General features: G+C 43.5%; 1 protein-coding gene and 1 long non-coding RNA gene across 4 annotated transcripts in view; both read left to right on the top strand.

Moving 5' to 3' along the window:
- The window catches only part of RFTN1 (raftlin, lipid raft linker 1), a 211,051-nt gene that overhangs the window by 30,375 nt on the left and 156,279 nt on the right, over nucleotides 1–24,397 (top strand). The gene's annotated exons all lie outside the window — the stretch shown is intronic.
- On the top strand, nucleotides 2,071–9,591 carry LOC121033630 (uncharacterized). 2 transcript variants are annotated; one of them, XR_005792031.1, is made up of 3 exons: nucleotides 2,071–2,135; nucleotides 2,438–4,842; nucleotides 8,399–9,591. It is a non-coding gene; the product is annotated as an uncharacterized LOC121033630 (long non-coding RNA). The 2 variants fall into 2 exon arrangements; XR_005792030.1 differs by having other exon boundaries at nucleotides 2,077–4,842.

Genomic DNA, 24,397 nt, shown 5'->3' on the forward strand with positions numbered 1-24,397 from the left:
TCCCTGCGCCCCTTTTCTGTTCCTTTGCTTTGCCCTTCCCAGCCTGACCAGGCCCCATACAAATGAGCTCAAGTTGAAAACCTAGAACAAGTGTGAATGGATGAGCTTGAGTCTGTGATAGATCAGGGAGTTGGCTAGGCGTGACACTTGGCTGCAGGGGCCTACAGGTGTGGGTCCCCCTTTACAGGGAAGCCCAACATGGTAAAGTATGGAAAGTAAGGAAAAGAACTGGGGGATGGGGTGGTTATTTGCATTACAGGAGGATTCTTGGTTTAAAGTGGGTTTCATCATGGGGTTCCTTTAGATGGAGCCTCAAGTGCTCTGAAGTGTTTGTTTTTCTATCCTTAATGAGGTATTTATTACCTCTCTCTAAATATGATACCTGCAGCTTTAGAACATAACAGATTCATCTATAATATTTGCAGCTCTTCAGCTGAATTGAACATAAAGTCACTGATGTCAGGTTTTTTGTTTTTTTGTTTTTGTTTTTTTCTGGGTAAAACAAATAGACCAACCAACCTTGAAGCAAAATGTCAGAAGCCATGAAGGAGGGGGTGGGTGGGGATAGAAGGCAGGCCCAAAGCAGCCCTTGATGTTACAGCATAAGGCAGGAAGTCCCCTGGTCTGAGTTGGGGGTAATGGCTTTTTACATTCCCTAGACCTTACGCTCATCCCTGAGGGAGGGTCCTCCTGCTGCAGCCCTTAATCTTAATATCAGAAAGACTGTTCTACTCCTGTGCCATCTCTTGACTCTCTGAGGATCCCTGCAGATGATGAGATTGTGACAGGAGCAATGGACCTGAATGATGATGTTATCATTATTGTAACAATAATAACAGTACTAATAGGTAATCAGCCATGTACCATGCTCAGTGCAAATTAATCCTCACAGGATCTTGATTTTGCAGACGAGTAAACAGAGCTCAGAGAGGTTACCCAAGATGCCTATGGTCACACAGCAAATATGTGATAAGGCTAAAATCAGAACTCAGACTTGCCTTCTTCAAATCCTTTGCTCATAAGTAGCGTTGGCTGTACCATAGGTTTCTCTGGTACAGTTTGAGGCTTGGTAGACTGTGGCCTGTCATTGAAAGACCCCATTGTGACAGCCCTCCCTTCAATTGAGCCCTGCTCTAGGAAGAACTGTATGTTTTGGTGAATGATGTAGTGGAGATGAAAATGGCAACTGATTGTTATGCCGTATGGGGTAACGCGCAGGTTCATATGCTTGAACTCAAGTAATCCTTACCACTCTATAGGTGATTTTTCAGTCTTGTGGTATATATAGATGTAGAGGCTCATTCACAGGGTTGTTGTACAGGGGACAGCTTGAACTTCAGTCTTCTGACTCCATGTGACCTGTGATCTTGCTGCTGCCCAGGACTTTCAGAGTCTGGGGCTTGGAAGCCATGTGAAGATCACACTGTCCATCGCCTATTGAGAACCACTTTCTTCTTTGGCAAAATCACGAATGTGGTTAATAACCCACTAGAGTATAGTGTTGGCTTCCTTTCGCTGCTGGTTTTAAAATAGGGCTGTTTGACCTCTAGCTCAGATTTGGAAGGCCAAGTCTGAACTCGGGTACGTGTGGATGGCTGCCACTTAGTCCCAGTTTTGTCACTATGCCAAGCTCAGAGGTTATCCTGTGCTGAATATAGACTCCTCCTTTGCTGAAAATAGTATGTGCAGTAGGGTAGGGAAACATTTTTCTTTCCTAGAAAATCGCTCCTTGCTGCTCTAGGTAGCATCGACTTCTGTGAAACCATCTGTTCCTTCCAGTATAATTTCCAGACTATTAGATTAAACAGTTTCTCCTGACCCACTTTCGGCTTCTGTTTCCTTTCACTGTTCATTAATAAATTGTGTAGCAGAGTTTTCGTGGAGAGCGTGTGTGTATATTTATTTAATTTCAGTTTGGGCAACAGCAATTGTTGGGTGCTGTGAATTTATTTAATTTCCTACCTGTGTTTCATTTTTGTTTCAGTTTCTGTAATTGCTCTGAGTCGGTTGCTTTTTTTGTTTGTTTTGTTTTTAAGACTCATGAAAGGAAGTCAGCAGCATGAGTTATGAGTTGAGGTTCTGGTTGGGAGGTGTGCTAAAAACAGACCCTGTTTTTATACTGAAGATGCAGAGTGGTAAGGAAATCGGTTCCCATAAAACATGTCTTACTGCAGATAAATATGCTTTTACAGAGTTTGTGGGGATTTTTAAAGATAAATGAGATAATATGCATGACATGGCTTTAAGCTTTTCTGAGCAAAGCTACGATGTGCGTCTTCTGTATTATTGCTGCTTTTGATAATGCAAGCAAGTCTATTAGTATTAATGTTATTGTTAAATATTCACTAATGGAGGTAATAAGATTAGATTTAAGAGGAAGGAAGGCATTCTTTGCATTCCTTTCTTAATGTAAAAATTCTTCCTGCTCTTTTCCCAGCTAGTCTGAAGCCAGACCAAGAAACAACACTCAGTGTTGTGTGAGGAAAAGCTCAGGTTTTATATGTGTGTGTCTGTGTGCAAGCAGTAAATTTCAGCGACTTAAGTCTGCCTTCAGTGAAATGAAATTTCTTGGTGATGACTGTTATCTGTCAGAGCAAAACCAAATTATTTTTCTGCAGAATTCATAAAAGCAGCGCTGTAGTAGCGGGAATAATTTTTATCAAATTTGGTTAAAATGAAACAGAAAACAAGTTAATGTTCTATGTGTTCTACTAATGTTACTAGCAATATTGCTTCAAAGACTTTTTATAAAGAAGCTTTCTCCAGCACTTTGACCAGACTTCACTGATGCTTCAAAGAAAGGAGGCTTGTTGAATGTTGTCTATGAAATATTTTTGAAAACAACTCTGGTGTGAAAAGGTAGAGGATTCTGGCTTCAAGTTGGATGTCACTGTCATCATGTCTAGAAAGTCATTTGCTCAGTTCTGTGCTTTAGACATATTTCAAGCTGTTCTTTATTTACAGGCCAGATCTTTTGATAAATAAAAATTACATAGGTGATGGGTACCTGCTACACTTACCAGCAGCTGAGATGTTTTCCCATTTTATTGCATAAACATACTTTTCAGGTACATACGTAGGATTTATTAGGAGGAGGATACATTAGTTTGATAGTTTTCTTCTCCAGAGAGGAAGGGGATTATTTCAGTTGGGTATCCCAGGTGTAAATTCAGAATTGTGTAGTAAGCATGAACACAGTATGGCCCAATTTGGAGTGAATGTTGCTTTTGATCCAAGACTGGTAACATATTCCTACGGGAGCTGGCATACTTAGTGGGGTGGACTTTCCTTAATGGAGAAAGCAGTCTTTTCTGATAAGCTTATTCAGTAAAATTAATTCATTGGATATTTATTGATTACTTGCTCTTTGTCAGGGCGGGGTCCCTCAGTGTAGGAACCAATGTCTAAAACATTCTATCCAGTTCTACATTATTAATGTCCTACCCCAGGGTCTGGTTTCTCTGGAAACCAGTTCAATGCAGGCACAGCCTTTATAGAGTCTGTGTTTTATCTTGGAAGAGCATCTGCTTTGACTTACCATGATCTATCTTTGACTTGGTGGGTGCTGCATGGCTGGAGATTTGTCTGCTGTGTGGTGGGCACAGGAAGGCCCTGGAAATCTCAGACCAGGTCTGATCCCTGGGCCCACCAGCCGCAGTGTGGGAAAACCCCTGGGTTAGTGCCCCAACCAAACCGGCTTCCTGGAAGTGAGGGACTTGCCTGGGCTGCTCATGCCCACATCCAAGCTTCTGGGGACTTAGTAGATGCATCCAGGATGCCCTGGGTTTTAGTCTGTCATGCCTTTCTTCGTAAGCAATGGTCTGCTTGGCCAGGCTGAGATAAGCTTATGAAAAAAAGTTACTGCTGGTTCTTCCAATAGCCTGGGCTGAGTTAATTCCAGGACCAGGACTAGGGACAGGGGGAAGGGCACTGAGGGTTTTGAGGATTGCCTTGTTTTATCCCCCAAATTGATGGCCCATCTGCTCCTTTTCTTACCAGTGTTTCTTATGAATCTGGAAACTGTAAATTAATTCTTATTTCTACTTGGCAGTACTTACTGTGGACTTTATATAAATGGATTAGACCAAAATAACTAAAATCTAAGAAAAAAAACCAACAACTATCTTTTCTCCTAATAGCCTTTACTGTCTTTGCTATAAAGTGAGAATTCAGATGTGGCTTAAGGCAAGCGATGGGGCTAGTGCCCCAGACAGGTGAAGGAACCAAGGTTTTGTTGTTCAAACTGGGAGTAATATGAGTTGAGAGCAAGGTTAACTGAGGTAAAAACAAAAACAAAAACTTTAAACTCAAATTTTATGCTTACTAGTTGCATGATATTAAACAGCATGGTGCACACCCTCCAAGATGGCCTCCAACAACCCTCCTGATGTTTAAGCCTTTGTGTAATCCCCTTCCCTTGAGTGTGGAAGGACCTAATGACTTACTTCTAGTGAATATGATACCATAAAAGTAATGGGATGTCACTTCCGAGATCAGGTTACAAAAAGACAGTGGACTCTCTCTTACTCTCTTCCTCACTTCCTCTGAGTGAAGCCAGCTGCCATTTTGTTAGTTAGCCCAGTGGAGAGACCCACATGGCTAAGAACTTAGAGAGGCCACCTGCTAATAGCCAGTGAGAAACTGGGCCCTTGTCCAGCAGCCCTGGAGGATTTGAGCCCTACAGACACACAAATGCATGAGCTTGGAAGTAGGTTCTCCCTTAGTGGAACCTTGAGATCCCTTCAGCCCTGGATGATGCCCTGAAGCCACCTCATGATAAGCCTTGAGCCAGAGACACCCAGCAAAACTTCACCTGGATTCCTGACTCACAGAAACTGTGAGGTAATAAATGTTTGTGTTTTAAGCCGCTAAATTTAGGGGTAATTTATTACACATTATTACATAACTAATATAGGCAGTTCATGTGAAAAGCTTTGTTCTGCTAGGATAGGTAGCATTGTAGAGTGGTGGAGAGCACAGACTCTTTGTTTGTTTTTCTTCTTTCTTTCTTTTTTTAACTTTAAGTCCAAGTTAACATATAGTATAGTAACACTTTCAAGAATAGAATTTAGTGATTCATCACTTACATATAACACCTAGTGCTCATCCCAACAAGTGCCCTCCTTAATGCCCATTGACCACTTAGCCCATCTCCACACCCAATGCCCCTCCAGTAACCCTCAGTTTGTTCTCTGTATTTAAGAGTCTTTTATGGCTTGTCTCCCTCTCTGTTTTTATATTATTTTTGCTTCCCCTATGTTCATCTGTTTTGTATCTTTTTTTAAAAAACTTCTTTTAATGTTTATTTATTTTTGAAAGAAGGAGAGAGAGAGGGGGGCAGAGTGTGAGTGGGGGAGAGGCAGAGAGAAAGAGAGAGAGAGAGACAGACAGACAGACAGACAGAATCCAAAGCAGGCTCCAGGCTCTGAGTTGTCAGCACAGAGCCTGACATGGAGCCCAAACGTACGAGCTGTGAGATCATGACCTGAACCAAAGTCGGACACTTAACCAACGGAGCCACCCAGGCACCCCCATCTGTTTGTATCTTAAATTCCACATAGGAGTAAAATTATATGATATTTGTCTTTCTCTATTATTTCATTTAGTATAATGCACTCTAGTTCCATCTACATTGTTGCAAATGGCAAGATTTCATTCTTTTTCATCACTGAGTAATATTCCATTGTGCATATATATGTGTGTGTGTGTGTGTGTGTGTGTGTGTGTGTGTACGTACGTCACATCTTCTTCTTCCGTTCATCAGTTGATGGACATTTGGGCTCTTTCCATACTTTGGATATTGTTGATAGAGCACAGACTTCAAATTCCGTTTCTGCCACTTACAAAGCTATGTGACTTTGGGAAAGTCACTTAACCTCTCTGTGCCTCAGTTTCCTCATCTGTAACAAACAGGAAATGTAATAGTTTTGGATTTCAGATCCTATATTCCAGGAAGACTAGCTTGAAAGAGGTGGAAATGGGTATTAATTGACAGAATCCACAGTTTCTGCCCCAGTGAGCAGAAAGAAGGGGCCATATTGGTGGCTTTTGTGATCTTGTACCTCTTAGACTCCCAGATCAGGTGGCTGCCATTTAGCTGAGGCCATTTTTCCAGAGGAAGAGGCAGCCAACACACAGCACCTGAGGGATAGGTGCACAGGTCTGTTAGTCTGGAAGCAAATGATTAGTGTTCATTTTTCTATCCTTGCCCTTTCTTTGATACCATGAGCCATGTCTGTAGCATCTCTCCCATTTCATGCCATAGGCCCTGTTAAGCAGAGAATATCTATTCTCAAGACTAAATTATATGTTTAAGAAAAGCCTTCTGCTTCGACCACAGTTATTCATTAGCTTGGATGTAAATTACTAAGCCTGCCTTCGAATTGTGAAAGTCAAGATTTGTGGCATTTAAACATATTGATGAAATGTAAATGCCCTGTGGATACCCTTCCACAAAGCCCTAGCACTGAGATAAGTAAATGACATAGAAGGAGCTGGAAGAGATGGGCATCCAAAGCCCTCTCTTAAATTTGCAAATTGTTCTTTACAGGATCCTAGCATCTGGTCACCCCCATCAGTAGTAATAATGTTTGGCTTCTCCCAAATGTCCCCAGTTCACTGTGGACTGGTTACTTGTAGATGCAACTAGATTTTTTTTCTCCTTTTTTCTTTTCTCTCTTTCTCTTCCTTTCTTCCTTTCTCTTTTCTCTCTCCCTCCCTCCCTCCCTCTCCTTCCTTCCTTCCTTCCTTCCTTCCTTCCATCTTCCTTCCTTCCTTCCTTCCTTCCTTCCTTCCTTCCTTCCTTCCACTAGATCCCTCTAATTCAGATACATATTCTAAAAATTAGTATCAAATTTTTTGTCTGAATAAATAAAAAAATACATATAAATGATACTAGCTGTCCTCAATTTTTGAGAGTTTCTTGTGTCTTCTTGCTGTTTTCATTTTATCTGCTCTCTAGCAGGAAAATAAAATTGCATTCGATTGACATACTCTCCTGCTGGGAACCCAAGATATATTACACCCTTTCTGTGTGTTCCTAGTTGTGATGAAATGGTGGAAAATCCCTGGCAACCTTAAATAAGATAGACACCAGCGATTTATCCAGAATCGGGAAGGAATATAATAATTTACTCATTTTTTCCCCATTAAAGAAACACCATAAAAGTTGAGGTAGCTGATGCCATGTGAACACCAGTGTGCTTTAATAGAGACCCATTAATAATTTACCTTAATAGTGTAATAGTTGCTGTTTTTGTGACCAAAAAATTTGTTTCAACCCCTGCTTTATGGATGAAAAGTAGGATCAATTAATATTGAGTGATGATAGCCTCCCTGCGGAGAGAAAATGGGAAATCTTGGTGTCGTCATCCGACTTGCGACTAAGAAATAGCTTTTCTTAATTGTACGGAACAGAGAAACCCAGGGGGATGTAATTCATTTCTCTCCAGCTTGCAATGTAAATTGAAAGTAAAGAAAAATAACCACATACCAGAGTGGGGACGTGAACTCAACTACTAAGTTATGTCTGACTTACAGGATTTTCTGGAAATGAGTGGACAGTTTTTTCCCCCAAGATGGAGCATCTCCTTCCACAATGGCATTGCTCAAGTATCTCTGATATCTCGTGACCAGAGGGTTTCTCTCCGATGGCAGTTATGACGTCTCTTACGGGAAGTCTCTGCTCCCACATCTTCTCCCAGCTTATTCCTTCTTCTCATCTTGTCTCTGCTTAAATTCCACCTTCTCAGAGAGGTCTTCTCTTAGGACTCTGGCTAAAATAGCCACTTCTCTTGCCCCATTCACTTTTATCCTTCACTCCCTGCTTTACGTTCTTCATGGAACGTGCCGTCATCTGAATCTGTTTTATTGTTTTGATATTTTTTATGGTATCCCCCAACCATAATGGTAATTTTTTATGGTATACCATAATTTCCACCATAATTTTTTATGGTATCCCTTACACCATAGTGTGAGCTCCAGGAGGACCTGACTTCCCTTGTGTATTGCTAAGCCCTCAGAGCCTTGATGCTAAGGGTGCTTGTTAAATGACTGAGTGAGTGAATGAATGATGAGTGTAAAAATTCCATAATGCAAAATAATTTAAAAATTCTTGGACGTGAAAAAAAAATTCTTGGATATGCACACCAGCCTTCTTTTAAGGTATGTTCACTTCAGGTAGATGACACAATCTGAGTTGATCCCCTGAATGTGGATTGGTGCCATTACCCTCATATATTTGTGCCAATAGCCAGAAGTCCCACAATGCAGTCATTCCATGGGTATAATTTTTCTGTAATATGCTCTTATAGAAATGTATATCCTTACAGCAGTGGCCACAATTTCTTATTTGTTCTGTGCCTTTTCCCTTGCTGAATTTTAAACACCTTGAGGATAGAAGCTGTTTCTATCTCATTAACTCTCTATCCTCTGCATCTACCACTGAGCTACATGAAGCTGCTTCTGGGAGTAATGAAAGATGCTGGAGGCTGGAACCAGCTGCTGCCACCAGGAGGAAGTGCCACAAAGAGAAGGAGGCCCCTTCTCCCCTCTCCTGCCAGCTAATCTCCATCTGGAGCCCCCACTGGTAGAACCTAATAGGAACCTAAAAGGCAAGAAGGAATGCCATTTTCAGAGTGCTGGCTCTCAACACATTAGGGTCTAGAAGGGTGGATGGACCTGAGTGACAGTGACCGAATGACCAGCACAGTCTACCCCTTCAGATTCTCGGCATCCAGATGTCTTTCTGCGCATTTTTAACTCGACAGGACAACACAACAACTTCGTTTCTGCCTAACAAGACGTAACTGCTCTTCGTACAGTGCTCTTGCTCTTTCCCCAAGAAGGAGAGACACAGTGTCCTTCTCTGGGTGACATGAGTGATTTTTCTACTTCAGTCTGTAAGATACAGAATGCTCAGATGGGACTGGAGCAGCTAGAAGAGGCTTCAGTGTTGCTCAGACACGGGTGCCTTGACTGTTAGGACTTGGCCTCTGCCCTCAGCCAACACTTCACCTGACTGGGGTTTATCACATGGTAGAATAATCTAGGAATCTAAATCCTTAGTGGCCTTGAATCCCTGTTGCCTTAGTTTTCCAATATTTATTCTTGGACATGAAGTAACAAGAGGCACTCCAGAGACTGCCTTGGGTTCCATTTTTTGGCAATAATCTAGTTTCCCTTTGGAAATCAGGATCACTTGCCCCAGCCAGTACATTTTGGTTCTGTGGCATTCATAATCCAAAATGGCCAAGGGGCAGACTCACCTGCCAGTTCATTGAAACCATTGCTAAATTGTCTGGTAGAAGTATTCCTTCCTTGAGAACCATGACCTTCACACCAGCAGCGCCAAGAGTTGTATGGCCAGGAAGCAAAAAAAATCTATTAGGAAGGGGAGCCATTCCTTCTTCCACCCCTTGGTTGTTACAATGAAATAGAACTGATTTTGCTTACATTCCTTGTCCTGAGAGAGTGAACTCCCAACTTGTCAGGATGTTGTCTCCCCATCTGGTTCCACAGGGAATGTTGGGCCAATAATTGGTGTTTTTTTGTTTTTTTATTTCAAATCATGTAAAGATTTTTCCAAACATAGTGGTGGCTCAGGCTCTTTCAACTTCAACTGTGCATTTCATGGTGAATCAGTGGTTTAAAAATTGCATTGGATAGAAGCCTATTTTTTTGGCCACGTCTCCTTGAGTGCTTTAAAGAGGCCATCAGATGCCCAAAGATGTCCAGTCCATTGTTCCCAGTATCACTCATCACCATGGGACTGGCTGTCTTTCTGGGGGTGTGCTGGCATCTTTCTCATGGCCCCAGGGCCATGTTTATCTTGGAGGGAGGAGGGAGAATAGCAGCAGCATTAACTAATTAGTCAACAGCTATTTATCAGTCCATCCTCCCTGCACATCAGGGAATAGTGCTGGTTGGGTGATTAAAAGCAGGGACTTTGGTGGGCACATATCTGGGGTGAGGCCAGAAGACCTGGTGGGAGACCTGTCTCATTTACTCTGTGACCTCGAGTAAGTTACTCAGCACCTCTGGGTCTCAGTTTCTTATCTGTAAAATGGCAATATATTTCTCCTAAGTTGTTGGAATTGAATGAAGTCATCAGACATGGCATTAGGTAGGCCCATAGATAAGACTCAGTAAATGGTATTATACCAGATGCAAGGAAGAGTCAATGAAGAATCGTGTCCCTGAGGGCCTGACAGGATTTACTGCCCAAGACATGAATGATTTAAATGATTCTTTGGACCTTCATTCCCTCATTTGAAAAATGAAGTTGTTTGTCCTAATTGATCCTTCTCCAAGGTCCCATCCACTGCTGGGATGCTGACAGACAGTGGTTCACTGCACTGAGTGAGTAACTATGAGATACAACGGTGTGGAATGCGGCACAACCCAGGGCGTGAGGATCATAGGCATCAGTTGAGGAGAGGTCAGGATTCACAAGGGTGAGGGCAGCCCTGAGGCCCAGGGTGATATCCCCTGAGGACAGGGCAAGATAGAGAAAAGTGGGGTGACTCTGAGGAAAAGCTCCCCCTCAGAGGTTGAAGGCAACTGGGTTGGGGGAAATAGTAGTGCTTCATATTAATACAGGGATTACAGAAGAATGCAAAGTGCTTTTGTGGCTCTTACCTTATTTAATCATTTGATAATACGGAACTCTGGGTCTTACAAGGTTTATCTGTAGGCGGGATAAGAAGAAAATCAGTTTGTTGAAATTTGGTACCTTGCAGCACCTCCGGTGACCTGGTGTCACGGCATCTGGCCCAACTTTGGAGCTGAGGTAGGTTGCTCTGGCCAACAGTGTTGTAGTGGGTTGTGCTAAAGGAATAGACAAGGTAATTGCATTCTGAAAATCTTATGTGTGTGCACTCACACACAATAGGAACTAGGTGTTAGCAATGAGGACATTTATCACCAACAGTGATTTTCTAACAGCATTTAGAGGGGAGAGGAAGCTCTCAGATCACCCCACCCAAGTGTGACCCTGGGCAGATGAAGGAACTGAGACCAACCTGGTGGCATGCCAGCCCCTGGAAGAACCCAGATTTCTTGGTGACTCCCAGTCTCACCATGGCCCCAGATTGGCCACATACCCCACCTTTTCATCATTTAACATTGTGTTAATCAGTTCGGGTTCAGATGGCCCCTCCTGTGTTGTTAGGGAACCAACTAAAGACCTGTGAAGGTCATTACGTGTTGAGACAAAGTCTGCCTCTTTCAAACAGGAAATCACGTTCTCCTGGATTTGGAAACATAACAGAATGGCTGCCTTGCTGAGGTTCTACGCCTCAGTCAGGCCAGGGGTTCCTTGTAATTCCAGAACATTCGAGCTGTTCTCTCATGGATGCCTCCTGGCCAGTCTTCCCACATACATCTGTCAGCAGCTATAACCGCTGGGCTTCTCCATGTTCTCCCTTCTGTCTCTTGCCTCAGTTGTTTGACTGGAGTCTTGTTCTGAGACATTTTTTAAGGTTTTAGTTTCTTCTCCTCACCAAATGAGGCCCAGGACGTTGGCTCATAGCTCAGATTTGTATCTACCTGTGTAGATGATCTTTGTTGCTCTTATATATCCAGTGTTTAATGAATTCCCGTATCTCATTTCTCAAACTCTGTCCTCTGTCACAGGAAGGAGAGCTCTGTGGGGAGAGACACATCATCTCTCTCAGTGGCTCCGCACCCTAACACTTGTTTTTTTAAAGGCAAAATCCCAAATTTCGCAAGGTTATAACACTTCTTATGTCATTCAGGCGAAGAAATGTGACTTTCCCTCCTAAACTAGGCAGTTGCTTTTTTATGGCTTAATGCTTTGTCAGCTGTTGGGGAAATGAAAAGGGACAGAAAAGAAAAGCAGCCAATACAAGAAACATAAGCAAGAGGTGCTTGGTTCTCCCACACCCACGCCATCTTCTACAACTGCACAGAGACCCTGTATAAAGATGCTGTTGGTGGGTATGTGTCCGGTGAATTCTGAGGCTCTGTGGGGGTGCTGATGAAAATGGTTGGGAAAAAAAATAAATAAATAAACCACTCACGTAAATCTCCCAGGGTCACCTTTTAAAAAGAATGGCGCCTTTCTAAACCCACATCTTAAGACATTTCAAATTTAAAGGAATAAAAGAAAATTTGAAATTAAAATACTCTAATTTTTAGACAGTGTGAGATGGCAGACTTGTAGTTTTTATGTATTTTGCTCATTTTGTAAAACTTTAGGAATTGGAATAACCAATTTACAGTACATTTGTACCTAACAAAAAAAGACCTTTGATAAAGAAGTGACTTTAAAAAGAGGGATGGCTCTGGGCTCTACTCCCAGTTCTGTAACTGATCAGCTGGGCAGTGCTGGTCCAGCCACCTCCCCTCTCTCACCTCCTGTTTATTCTACACTTGACTGTGTACCATGTCACCGCATAGGCCTTGAATGTGAATTTGCACACCAATCCTGCAAGGCAGGTACTATTGTAATTGGCATTTTCCAATAGGAAACTCAGGTGCAAAGCACCTGGGTGAATCATTGAAGGAGACATGGATTTTGTGTCGTGAGGCTGGGATTTGAGCCCAGGCTGTCTGACATCCAAATAAGTAACCTCTATACATACTGCCCCCTCCGTCTGCATAAAATCAGCTATGACATGTGGCCCAATCTTGTTTTTTAAAATGATTTAAGTTGTTATATGGGCATCATAGGGCTTGATTTATAATAACACATTATTATTTGACTTGTTATATATTTATAAAGAGGGGTTTCACCAGAAATTTAGTTCTTGAATATCACTTGTTCCTAGAAGAAAGGTAAAGCATATTTTAAAAACTTGCTTGATTGTGTGGTTTGAGGGAATATATGAGAAAAGTGGGAAGTACCTGTATTTTTATTTTGTAGGTGTAGCATATGTGAAGCTTTTCAAAGCACTGTTTGCTCACCTCACCTTATTTTAGCTTTAAATAGCTCTGTGAGGTAGGTTGGACAGATATTGAGTGTAGTTATAAAAGTTGCTTTTAAAATCCTTGTCTGGGGGCGCCTGGGTGGCTCAGTTGGTTGAGCATCTGACTTCGGCTCAGGTCATGATCTCACAGCTCCGTGAGTTCAAGCCCCACGTCGGGCTCTGTGCTGATGGCTCAGAGCCTGGAGCCTGCTTCGGATTCTGTGTCTCCCTCTCTCTCTGCCCCTAACCCACTCACATTCTGTCTCTGTCTCTCTCAAAAATAAACATTACAAAAAATTTTTTTAATAAAAAAATAAAAAATAAATAAAAATCCTTGTCTGTAAATTCTTATTTCCATGTCAACTTGGGATTGGTATTCACTGATCATCATTTTTCTTGAGAATGAGTCACATTTTAGATCACATTTTGGAATGATTTTTAGATGATATCCTGGACATTATGACTGTCATGTTGTGGAGACTCTGGGTTCTGTTACATTCCTTTGGTGAGAGTTGATTGTTTGTTTGTTGTTTGTTTGCTTGTTTTAGCAGGCCATTTCCTTGATTTGACTCTAATTGCAAACTACCTCCCTTGCGTGGCTCAATCTCAGCCTGGCTAGTTGGAGAGTACTTTATGCATGGTTCAGGGGTCAGCCAGAGATTTGGACAGAGTTTACACACATTATTTGAGGCACCCCATCTCTGGTTTGTCTCTTTTCTGGGAACCCCCCCCCCCTGCATTTTCCAGCAGCTGAAGTTGCCTGGATTCTGTTTGTCCAAGCCAGTAATACTGTAGGTTCCTGTCTGAGCTTTAGCCTCCTCTGTGGTGCAGACCAGGACTTGCTCTTAGGCAGAGAGCCATACGTAAACTTACTAAGTTTAGTACCTTTCTTCTAAGTATTGACTCTGCTTCAGTGTGGCTACTTGCCTTGGCACACTCTCCAGTGCCCTCAGATAGTTTTGTTTTGGTTTTTGTGCAGAGCCTATAGTTGTCATCTGCAGGAGAATCAGTCTTATAGGAGCTTCCTCAGCCACAGAAGTAGGGCTGGAAGGAAAAATATTAACATTCCTATTTTATAGACGGACAAGTGGAAGTACCAAGGGACCACATCTCTGAGTCTGTTAACAGAGACCGAATATGTCCCTGGGTCTGTAGCCTGGTCCTCTTTTCTCCTGTCTCTTCCCCTCCACCTCTCCGCTCACGTGGATTGGCTTAGTGGTTGAACAAGGGAAGTTTCTTTTCCACTTCAATGCCATTGACAATACACTTGAGGTTCTCCTGCTGACACTGATAAACTGATCACTACTGGAGGGCAGGCACTTTGGGATGCAGTGGAGAGGGCATGTTTTAGAATCTCTGATAGATCAGGGTTCAAACTTCACCCTGCTTCTTGCTAACCCTGTGCTCTTGAGCAAGTTTCTTAACCTTTCTGTGCCCACAGCAACACGGGGTCATTGTCAGGGTAAAATGTGATAACATATCTGGAGTGCTTGGGACAGAGCAGACCTTCAGGAAATGTCTTTGTGTCAACAGAAAGAGTCTTTGGGGGGTGTTTTTTCTGTGACTCATTGTCCTATCTTCCTATGGGGCCGGCCTTGGCTCTGTGTCCAGTCACTGTTGATAGGTGAGCAGGGAAAAGAATAAGCTTCATGTTCAAGGTGAGCGAGCATCTGCCAGGCCCAAGGCCATCTTCCCTGGAAGTCTGAAGGGTCTCAGAGCAACTGGTCTTCTCCCTGTTTCCCTCCGGGACCTTGCCCTGCCACTCTCCTGGAACTTCACATCTCTAGTTGCCTTGCTGCCTGTGCCAGGCTTTTGTTGAAGGGTGTGGCTCTGCTGTTGCGATGCCTCTCAGCATTGGCTTGTGCTCTCTATTCCCAAGACTGGTGCCCTGGGGTTGTCCTGCCTGGATAAGTGTAGCAGCCTTGCAGCTGGCTTCCGATGGCAACTCTTGCTCTTGTGGACTTAATAATGATGATACCACTGTGGAATACTTAATAGTAACAACAACCAGGGCACTACAACCACAGCCAGCTTACATAGCGTTTGCTGGACGCCAGGCACCGTTCAAAACCCTTCAAGTATATGAACTCATTTACTCCTTCCAAAGCTCAGTGAGGTTTGTACTAGGATTATCCCTATTTTACAGATAAGCACACTGCTAGGGAGTAGCACAGCTAGGATTTGAACCTAGGTGCCTAGCTCCAGAAGCTCGAACACTTTGATGAACAGCCAGATTTTTTTTTTTTTTTAATATGTAACCAGGTGGATACCTGTGGGGTTAGAGACACTGTTGTTCTTCTGTTTATTTGGACCTGGAGTAGACAGGGGACCCAAAGGTTGCTAGTGGCCTGCTGCGAGAGGAAACTCCACCTTACTGGCCTGCTGTCAGACGTGGCTCGGGCAGGCTGAGTGATGGGAGAGTGGACCGGCCTTTTGCCAGTGTGGAGATGGCTGCATGCCTGCCTTCATGGGTCAGCCACAGGAAGGAGAAGCGAACGTACCCTTTTCTGGCTGTGTCTAATTATGTGGCATTTTCTGTTTTGGTGATAAAGATTTAATCGCTCCGTTGTACTGGGGCACTGGGGCCTCGTATAAGTCATCTTTTATGATTGGTGATAATTGGCCCAGCTTGAATTGGCTTCAGCTAGTTTCAGTTCCTTGCCGGTTTTATTCTGAGATCTGGTTTTAGCCTTATCTTTTTTCCTGAGTAAAGTTTGTTTTGTTTTAGTGTTTTTTTTTTTTTAAACTCCAAATGCTGGGTTGTCTGTTCAGCCTTTTTCTTTACCCTGTCACTCTACTTGGGCTGACTTATGCATTAAGCATCTAATCTAAAGATGGTAAAGACATGAAAAAACATCTGGGAGGGTTTTAGTGGCTTGGAAGAGAAAACACCGTGAAAGAGGGAACCCTGCCCCTCATTCCATCAGTGCTGTTAGGATCTGAGGCTGGATCTCAGGGTGGGGCACATTCAACAGCCATGAGGTGTAGACAGACGGCATCTAAAGGAGCCCTGCGTATCTACAAGAAACTCTAGACAGAACACACTACATCAAAAATTAACAACAGTGAGGATTTGGAAAATCCTAAAGATAAGTTTCCAAATGAAAAAGATAAAAAGCTTGTCGCCTGAAAGGGAATGAGGTATGAGCCACATAAATTAAACTGACAGGATTTCTGGAAAGCGAAAAGTGTGCTGAGGCATTGCCAACCGTGGAATATAAATATATCTCACCCTGTTATCGTTCCGGGGTCTGTAGTCTCCGTATTGATGTTTCTGTGCTTTGAGTAAGCACTTCCTGAATGCTCCAGTCTTTGAGTCTAGAGGGCTTGATTTATGAAGAAAAGACGATAATGAATGGAAAAGGTTTCCGAGGAATTCATTTCGGGTTAGTGGGTGTGAGCCAGCTTCTCCCAGCTCCCTGACACGCGGGTGTGGTGGGGTGTGTGCGTGGTGGGGCTTCACGACTGCCTTCCCACGTGGGTTCACTCCCCGCTCAGACTGCCAAGGCTGCTTGCCCTGAACAGCTCTCATCCATTTCTTCCTTCCTTCCTTCCACCGAACTTTGTTTCCTCTCGCTTTCATCTCCTGAAGCTTTTGATGTTATGAACTGCAGTTAGATTTTTGAATCCCTAGGTTCCCTTCCATCTCTTTGGGCAAGTCGACTTTGTGCTTTCCTCTGCCTCACCCTTAGGTCTGGGGTAGGCGTGTGCCTGGCATGTTGAGGAACAGGACGCAGTCTGTGTCGGGGTCCAAGTAGAGAAGGGGGGAGTGGTAGGCAGTGCGATGGCGGGTCGCAGGGCCCGGCCTGGGGGTAGGGCCCGTGGCAGTGTGGCTGTCCCTCGTGGAGCCTGTGAACGGAAGGGGACTGCATTCTGGGTGGCTGAGCCGGTAGGCTGCGTGGCCGCTGTGTAAGTGAGGTGTTACTGACCTTTTACTGTTTGTCCCCCGCCAGATTCAAAGATCAAGGTGCTGTAATTTCTTCTTGTCTCCCTTCCTGCCATTTCGGATCATATCCACTTGATTCTTTCCAACATCTTGCTCTTCATCCCTCAGTCACATTCCTCCCGTGGCCCCCTGGCCCAGGCCTGTATCGCAGGAGTAGACTGCAGTAGTGACTCCCTTCTACTGACATTCTCACCCCCTTCTTGTCTTGTGCATCTTACCAGAAAACTCATTCTTCTCCATACCAACAAGGATTGGCCTTGAGGTCTGCCATTTTGTTTCCCCTCCTTTCTTGCTCTCCCCCCTTTAATCAGAGTGGCCTCCCTTTGTCCTCCCTGCCTTTCTCTAATTACTGTGTCTTGACCTGTGTTAGGTAGCTCACTGTCTAGAAAGAATTAGATACATGTTGTTTCAGTTATCTTTTGCTGTGTCAAACAATCCCCTGAAGTTGGTGGCTTAATGCCTTATTTCTCATGAGTCTGTCAGTTGGCCAGACTCAGCAGAACAGTTCTTAAGTTCATGTGGTATCACCTAAGTCACTCATGTGGCTGCACCAGCTGGGAGCTTGGCTGGAAGACCCAAGATGGCTCCATTCACTTCTCAGGCACACGGAGGTGGTTGTTGGCTGGGGCATCTTGATGCATCTTTCCCTGGTCTTGCTCTCCCCCTCTATCTCATCTGAGCTGGATCCTAAGAGGGTGAAAGTGGAAGCTGCCATGCTTCCAGGCCCAGGCCTGGAAATGGCACAGCGTCACTTCAGCCACATGCTGTTGATCAAGGCAAGTCACAAGGCCAACCTAGATTCAGTGGGAGGGGAAGTAGACCCTGCCTCTTGATGGGAAGAGTCGCATGCACATACAGAGATGTGAGGAGCTGGGGCAGGCAGTTTTGTAAACGAATATGCCAGTAAGTGGGCCCACAATGCCAGTGGTTGTAGGAGGAACAGAGGTATGCTTTCATTCATTCACTGTGGGCTTGCTGAATACTTACTGGATCCTGGGAGGATGTATTTTGCAAAGCTGTCCTCCAGAAAAGAAATGTGCTAGAGATGAATCTACCTGCAGGAGGCCACAAAAATCCTTGTTGCCCTGAACCCTTCCCTCCCCTGGGTGACATTTCTCCGCTGAGTAACTGGGCTGAACTTTTTAAAAATCTGGTGATGAATCATTTGTATTTTTAAAAATAAGTTTTTTTGTCTTCAGTTTGTTTTCTATTGGGATGCATGTGTTTTCCTTACCAGTTTTTAAAGCTTTTTTTTTGTATGTTGAGGATTTTTAACTTCTTACTCTCATAACCTTTAATATTTAAAATACCATTTAAAATAATATATGTTACAGTGGTTAGATTTCATGTATGTCTGTCATGTTAATTCTTCAACTATATCATACATTCCTTGGGCTCAGAAACTCATTTTTATATTTGATAGTCTCGTGTTTTATAGGTGCTCACAGTAAGCCCTGAACTGCCTTCCTTGTTTGCAGCTGTAAGAAGGGAGTGTGTGTATACACGTATTTACTTCAGTGTAACTGTTGCTTTGTGGGGCTGCAAGCCTTGTGTGGCAATCAGGGGATATGCTTCTGAAATTCTCAGCTAACAAGATGGAAGAGACTCCTGCTGTAAAAAGTGTTGATTTCTGAGGATGCTTGGTGTTTTACTTAAAAATCAGGTATGAGCTTGAGGTCAGGCTCAGAAGGAAATGAGAGAATGACTGGTTTCCTGGAAATGCCCCCTTTGTGGTTTTATCAATGAGCAGAAAGAATCCTCTGAATTCTTTTACGGGATCCGTGAAATGACCGATTGGAAAATTTGGAGTAGACAATGCAGGAGATCTCTTCGAGCTTTATAATTCAGTAATTTTTGCAATATTCCTACGTGATATCATCAGTAAATGACTATAGAGATTTTATAGATATTACAACTTTAAAACAAAGTGAAATACTCTGACTTTTTTCTTGTGAAATTCTGAAGGAGAAATGTGGTCCTCAAGCAAAAGTTTATTCCTTTGCAGTTGGGGTGGTGGGGTGATGCATTTTGAAGGTGCTCTTTCTATTTTTTTAATATGTATTTATTTGGGTGGGGGGAGAGCACAAGCCAGGGAGGGGCAGAGAGAAGGGGACAGAGGATCCGAAGCGGGCCCTGTGCTGACAGTCTTGACAGCAACAAGCGCAATGTGGGGCTCAAATTCTAGAACCATGAGATCATGACCTGAGCTGAAGTCAGACGCTCAACCGCTCAACCGACTGAGCCACCCAGATGTCCCTTGAAGGCATTCTTCACTGCAGCAGCAGAACAGAGAAGGCAGAGTGTGGCTGGAAAATGAGTTTGAGGGGAGACCAGAGGTTGTGGGGGCACATATGCTGTGTCCAGGGCCTTGAGCTCTAAAAGTGGGTGATGGGGACCATTGAAGAATTCAGAGCATCAGTGACATGGAATGATGGACATTTAAATTGTTCACTCATGGAAATGTGAGCTAAATTCTGCTTCTGCTTTTCTGTGTCTGAAAAAATCTTAGCCCTGGGGGAACCAACTTTGGGAAAGGCTGGGGGAGCCTTTCCTTCCTCCTGAGTTTGCTTTCCTCTCCTCAGGGGAATTCGTGTTTCTTTTTTAAAGGCATGATTCCCTTACTTTTATAAGTTAGTCTTTCTCCTCTCTCTTACACCTTGCTTTGCCCTCTTCAGCCATAAATCCATTTTCTGTGGAAAAATGGGGCTCCGGAGTTGGCAAGATGGGGATGTGTCCCTGCACAGCCTTCCGCATAAGATGTAATGAAAGGCTGGCTGCCCCAACAGGTCGTGTGTGTGTGTGTGTGTGTGTGTGTGTGTGTGTGTGTGTGGGTGACCTCATGATTGTGAAACTTCTAGCATCCATAATTGACATCGGTGGTAAATTGCAACCCTCATCAGATTGTACAATTTTGTGAAAAAGAAGCAAATTGCCATGCATTGTGTTAAGCAGAAGAGGGGAAAAAGAAAGATGGCATTTCAAGTCATTGTTAAGTTTGGAACTGAATTTCTTTTTTTATTGTCTTGTTTAATATAGAGCATGCATGTGTGTGTCTGTCTGTCTGAGTTGCCATCCTTTGTTGGGGACATTTTCCCTCCAGCTCAGGGACTGCCATGATGAAAATGTCTAGCAATCAAATGGATAAAAGTTGAGCATATTCTCCAGGATTCTTTTCATTATTTGGCCTTACATGTTCATTTTCTGAGCAATGGCAGATACCCTCTATGAAATATTAAGGCCTCTTACCTCACAGTGGCATCCTTGAATACTTGCCTTCTAGTATTTATTTGTTTCAGCAGATCTCCAAGGTGACTGCTGAAATCCCCCAAATATTCCAGAGATAAAAGGGCCCTTACTTATATATGGTAGGACTCCTCCTTTTGCCATGACGGGACTGTCTGGTTCAGGCTCCTCTCCCTCTGCTTGTTGTGTTCATCTTAAAAAATGATTATAATAAATCTTGTGATGGGGAGCAAATTAGCAGAAGAGTAGCAAGGTGGCTAGGGTAAACATCAGGGAAACTTTGATGCAGTCTTCTGTCTCAAGTTAACTTCAGGTCACTGAAAGTGTGCAAGCCTCAGCTTCCTCTATATAAAACAGGGGCTGTCAAATTTTTTCTGTAAAGGGAAAGATAGTAGATATTTTGGGGTTTGGGGGCACTGTGGTCTCACAGCTACTTAACTCTGCCATTGTCATGCAAAAGCAGTTCCAGACAATATGTAAGTGAATGGGTGTGGCTGTGATCCAATAAAAATTCACCAGAACAGGCAAGGGACTGGACTTGGCTTGCAGGCCATAGTTGGCCAACCCTAGTCTAAAAAATTGGAGTAATAAATACTTCCCTGTTTTTCTTCCCCATGGGTTTATAAGGGGGAAATTAAATACTGTAGTGAAAGCACTTCGAAAAATACAAAGGAGAGATTTCTGCTTCTAGGTAAGATTGAGTAGTTTGAAGCATCCTGGTGATCCCAAGAAGAACAAGAAAAGCAAAGCCATGTAAAATATGCGCGCGCGTGCGTGCACACACACACACACACACACACACACACACACGACACAACGTTCTGTTTAAAAGCACCTGAGAGGCGTTGAAACAATGAGGACTGGGTGGGGAATGCTGAGATGTCAGGAAGGGGAGATGAGGAGGAGATGAGCAGACAGACCTGTAGCTACTGTATCCCTGGGGGCATTTCTGGTGCCAAGTGCTGGCAAGGGACTGGAAATCCAGGCTTTGCCTGGCTAGCATTGCTGCTCTGGGAAAGGAAAACTGGCAGAGCTTTTGCTGGTCTCCTCGGATGGGACTGGAGAGACAAAATGGGGAAGTCAGCTAAGTTTTCCCCTCAAGATGGTTGCTGAATTCTGAAGCTGCATGAACTAGGAGGTTGAAAGGCTAATCTGAAAGTCTCTAGGGACACCTGGATGGCTCAGTCAGTTGAGCCTCTGACTCTTGATTTTGGCTCAAGTCATGATCTCAGGGTCATATGATGGAGCCCTGTGTTGGGCTCTGCATTGAGTGTGGAGCCTGCCTGACATTCTTTCTCTCCCTCTCTGCCCCTCCCCTGCTCGTGTGTGTGCTCTCTCTCTCTCTCAAATAAAATAGGGGCACCTGGGTGGTTCAGTCAGTTAAGTGTCCCACTCTTGATTTCCTCTCTCTCTCCTCTCTCCTCCCTGCCCCTCCCCCATGCGCTCTCTCTCTCTTTTTCTCAAAATAAAGTTTAAAAAAAGTATTTAAATAACATAAAATAAAATAGTATGAAAAGAAAGCTTCTGAATGGCAGAAGGGACGTTGAGCAGTCATGGTGCTAAGAAGATAAAGAAAAGCATTCAAAACCTCCTTTGGGAAGTTGGGAGAGTGAACATACCAGGCTCTCAGTTGAAAGCCTTGGTGGGCCACGTCCTGGGAACAGGAGCAAACCGGGGAAAGTTTGGTGCCGTTCCCGTCCCTCATTGGCTCAGGTGTTCAACCTCCTCCTCCATCCCAGCTCCATTTGCCAACAGAAGAGAGAGCCATCTCCTGAGGAGGGCAACTTCATCAGAAGTCTCTTCAGTTGTTTTATAGTTTTAGTGGTGTCTAGTATCACTAAAAAATTATTGGGAATGCCACCCAGAAAAACAAGAGAGAAACAGAAAATGTAAACAGACTCACAGGCGATCCAGAATTTGCCAGTTAGATTTAGCAAAAACAATTTTAATAACTGTGATTCATATGTTCGAGAAAATTTTTGAATGGGGAAAATAGGTGAAAAGATGGAAAATTTCAACAGAGAATTGGAATCTACAAAGACTCAAGTGGGCATTCTACTAGTGGGAAAATACCTGAAATAAGAACTCAGTGGAAAGAGCCTACATAGAAGAGGACAAAGAAGAGTGAATGGAAGGAAGGTTAATGGGAATTTTCCAAACTGAAGCACAGAAAAGGAAAAGTGGAACATACAAAATAGAACATAAGGGAAGTAGGATACCATGAAAGGTCTACTATACGTATAATTGGATTCTCAGAAGGCGACAGGGAGAGGATGGGACAGAAGCAATATTTGAAGAGAAGATGGCTAAGAATTTTCCCCAAACTTATGAGAGCTAGCTACCCACAGATTCAAGAAGATGTGAAAATACAAAGAAAAAAACATAAGGTGCTGAATGGCTAAGGATGTCGTTTAAAAACAGATGATTTAGGGGTGCCTGGGTGGCTCAGTCAGTTAAGTGTCTGACTCTTGATCTCGATTCAGGTCATGATCTCACGGTTCAAGAGTTGAGTTGAGCCCCGTGTCAGGCTGTGCTGATGCTGCCGAGCCTGCTTGGGATTCTGTCTCCCTCTCTCTGCTCCTCCCCTGGTCGCTCGCTGTCTCTAAATAAATAAATAAATAAATAAATAAATAAATAAATAAATAACAAAAACTAAGTATTCACTGACATTTTCTTTTTTCTTTTTCAACGTTTATTTATTTTTGGGACAGAGAGAGACAGAGCATGAACGGGGGAGGGGCAGAGAGGGAGGGAGACACAGAATCGGAAACAGGCTCCAGGCTCTGAGCCATCAGCCCAGAGCCTGACGCGGGGCTCGAACTCACGGACCGTGAGATCGTGACCTGGCTGAAGTCGGACGCTTAACCAACTGTGCCACCCAGGCGCCCCTGACATTTTATTTTTTATAAGAAAAATTTTTTTAACGTTTATTTATTTTTGAGAAGAGAGAGAGCATGAGTAGGGGAGGAGAAAGAAAGGGAGACACAGAATCTGAAACAGGCTCCAGGCTCTGAGCTGTCAGCACAGAGCCCGATGTGGGGCTCAAACTCACAGACCACAAGATCATGACCTGAGCCAAAGTCGGACGCTTAACTGACTGAGTCACACAGGCGCCCCTCAATCCACTGACATTTTGGATTACTATTACTGGTGGATGAGACCCATTTACAGGATGAACCTCCAGCCTCAGGCTTAATGCGTTTGTTTCCCTAAACCCTGTCCTCCAACCAAACCTGTTTATTTTTTATCTCCCGAGTTTTCCTGCTTCTCTGTTTTTGTCAAGCACAACCCCTAACACCAGCCCTTGGCCATTTCCCACTTCTGGGCACCCTTACCTAGTCATGGTCATTGTTAACATTATCAAGACACAGTTTTAAGGTCAGACAAGAGCCATATCCGTTTGGGTGGGATATTAGTTACTAGGGCTGCTGTAACAAACGCCCCTGAACATGGTAACTTAAAGCAGCAGAAATGTGTTCTCTCCAGCTCCAGAGGCCAGGAGTCTGAAATCAAGGGGACGGGGCCACACTCCCTCTGGAGTCTCTAGGGGGAGATCTGTGTCTTCCCTCTTCAGTTTCTGGCAGTTATCAGCATTGCTTGGTTTGGAACTGCAGCTCCCTGTGCTCTGTCTTCACATTGCTTCTGCTCTGTGTGTCTGTGCTATGTTCTGTGTGTCTGTCTCCAAACTCCCTCTGCGTCTCTCTCATAAAGACATATGTGATTGCGTTTAGGGTCCACTTAGATAAACTCCTTTTCTCAGGATCTTAACTTAATCACATCTCACCATATAAGGTACTATATGCAGGTCCTGGGGATTAGAAAGGGGACATATCTTTTTGAGCTCATTAAACACAGTGATATTCTAGCAATAATAATATTAAGTGCTTAAAAATGATAGTGCATGCCAAGAACTTGCAAAGTACATTTCATGCATTATCTCATTTAGTTTTATACCAAGTATATAAGGTAGGAGCCATCATTACTACCTTTGTATAGATGAAAACTCTCAGGCTCAGAGAAATGAATACTTACCAAGGTCACCTGGAAGCTATGAATTGGGAGAGCCAAAATTTGAACCCAACCATTTGGGCTTTGGAGCTCCTTCATGTAACTGCTCTGAGTCAGTAGCTGGGTTTTCGGTTAGACTGCTTCCAGTAAATGGCTTTTAGACTGGGTACTTTCTAGCTCTAAAATCGTATGGTCCGCTGAGATTTTGTCAGAAAAAAACAAAAACACTTCAAACCTGTGTTATTTAGAGTATACAAATTTTAATGTGGCA

Source organism: Herpailurus yagouaroundi, unplaced genomic scaffold (genome assembly GCF_014898765.1).
Source record: "Herpailurus yagouaroundi ecotype Mexico unplaced genomic scaffold, PumYag 159, whole genome shotgun sequence".
Taxonomy (NCBI): Eukaryota; Metazoa; Chordata; class Mammalia; order Carnivora; family Felidae; genus Herpailurus; species Herpailurus yagouaroundi.